This window comes from Schistocerca cancellata, chromosome 3 (assembly GCF_023864275.1).
Source record: "Schistocerca cancellata isolate TAMUIC-IGC-003103 chromosome 3, iqSchCanc2.1, whole genome shotgun sequence".
In the NCBI taxonomy this organism is placed as follows: domain Eukaryota; kingdom Metazoa; phylum Arthropoda; class Insecta; order Orthoptera; family Acrididae; genus Schistocerca; species Schistocerca cancellata.
The window spans coordinates 781,726,792-781,729,096 of NC_064628.1; the positions used below are offsets into that span (position 1 = coordinate 781,726,792).

At 46.7% G+C, this 2,305-nt stretch overlaps 1 non-coding gene across 1 annotated transcript; it reads left to right on the top strand.

Moving 5' to 3' along the window:
• The first annotated feature begins 444 nt into the window (after nt 1-444).
• Trnas-cga (transfer RNA serine (anticodon CGA)) lies at nt 445-519 on the top strand. Its single transcript has one exon. It is a non-coding gene; the product is annotated as a tRNA-Ser (tRNA).
• Nucleotides 520-2,305: the final 1,786 nt, after the last annotated feature.

The following is a 2,305-nucleotide window of genomic DNA, read 5'->3' on the forward strand; positions in this document are numbered from 1 at the left end:
CTCTCCCCACTCTCCGCTCTGGTCCGGTAGTGGGGGTAGCGTGCTCGCGCTGCTCCGTGCTCGTGCCTTGCTGCTCACACGTGCTCCACGAGCACTTAAATGTTGTGAAGCCCTGCTCTAAACCCACTTAAGAAATGAAACTTCCTGGCAGATTAAAACTGTGTGCCGGACCGAGACTCGAACTCGGGACCTTTGCCTTTCGCGGGCAAGTGCTCTACCGACTCAGCTACCCAAGCACGACTCACGCCCCGTCCTCACAGCTTTACTTCTGCCAGTACCTCGTGTCCTACCTTCCCCCAGGCTGTGGCTAAGCCATGTCTCCGCAATATCCTTTCTTTCAGGTGTGCTAGTTCTGCTAGGTTCGCAGGAGAGCTTCTGTAAAGTTTGGAAGGTAGGAGACGAGGTACTGGCAGAAGTAAAGCTGTGAGGACGGGACGTGAGTCGTGCTTGGGTAGCTCAGTCGGTAGAGCACTTGCCCGCGAAAGGCAAAGGTCCCGAGTTCGAGTCTCGGTCCGGCAGACAGTTTTAATCTGCCACGAAGTTTCATATCAGCGCACACTCTGCTGTAGAGTGAAAATTTCATTCTAGAAACCACTTAAGAAAATCTTTGACATCCATGCACGACTCACCATACACTTCCGCCAATTGGCGATGGATTTCATCAGCGCAGTGCCCTTTGCGTTCAAAAACCGAATAACTGCGAGCAATTCGCACTTGGCGGTAACATCCAATCGGAGCTCCAGTCTCAACGGCTGCCAAGCCAAGACTGAGCGCCTCAGCGCGGCGTGCGCATGTTTACACACAGCGCGTGAAGCACTCTTCATAACAGTGTGACCAACTGCCACACAAACAGAGTTCTGTATTTATAAAAAAATAGGAGACCTTACTTTTAGGATTACCCTCGTAGTTGCAGAAATATAGACGTGCCTTCAGTCTGGAACCACGCGGCTGCTACGGTCGCAGGTTCGAATCCTGCCTCGGGCATGGATGTGTGTGAAGTCCTTAGGTTAGTTAGGTTTAAGTAGTTCCAAGTCTAGGGGACTGATGACCTCACAGTGCTTAGAGCCATTTGAACCATAGAGGTGCCAAATCGGATGATTCTTTTTAAATAGACCCTGTATTTCAATTATCCTTCCACTTTCCTACAATCTCTTAGGCTTCTTATAAGTCTATAATTGCACTGACTGTGAAGAGAGCTTCTGACGACGGTGACCGAGGCTGAGCACTGCAAGCTTGATATTAATATTTTGGTATTTCAAACTTAACCTGCCATACTGAATTAACACTGTTTCTTTTTACTTGTTATTAACACCTGATTCCTTTCGTCATGATCTAAATTTAGCCAGAACATTGGATATAGGAAATAGAGTACGTTTTTTAAGACTGGTCCAAAGTTAAACGAAATGACAATGTAACTTTGTTTCAGTATCAAATTGTCAGTCCCCGGTAGCTGAGTGATACCGGCACGGTAGCTCAGCGTGTTCGGACAGAGGGCTGCTCGCTGTAATAAAAAAAAAAAAAAAACTAAGTAAAGGAATCAACGATCAGCTTGAACGGATATCTTCTGACGTACGCGCAGACCAAACGCAACGAGCAATACCGAAAAAAGAAAGTGGTCAGCGCGACAGAATGTCAATCCTAAGGGCCCGGGTTTGATACCCTGCTGGGTCAGAGATTTTCTCCGCTCAGGGACTTGGTATTGTGTTGTCCTAATCATCATCATTTCATCCCCATCGACGCGCAAGTCGCCGAAACGGCGTCAAATCGAAAGACTTGCGCCCGGCGAACGGTCTACCCGATGGGAGGCCCTAGTCACACGACAGAGTATCAAAATTGCTATTTTTACCTTAATAGGATATAATTAGTATACATTTTCACTTTCCCAACCACTCATAGCTGCAGATGTAAAATGTTTTTTGTTGTGATGCGCAGTTCTTTTGTGTCCAGTATTTCCAAAAAATGTAAAAAAGTGGTACAACGTTAGTCAATTTGACTGTGTATGATACGTAAAGGTAATCATAAGAGAGAAACCGAAAGTTAGTAAAGATTTATTTCATCGACTGCCGTTGGTGGTTCTCAAATATAACTTCTTTTTCAAACGTATGTCTCTGGATTGATCGCTGCATCAAATGTAAAAAGGTAGGAGGGGAGAAAGAGGTTCTCTTGTGTTCTTTGTCCATCGCTGCGGAATACTGCCGCTGCTGCAGTGAGAGGAAGCATCGGAAGAAAGAAGATACAGAGTGGGGCAACAAGGGCTTTACGTGCCTCGAAAATCGCGGCAGGCGGCGTTGGGCGTTAATAGCGC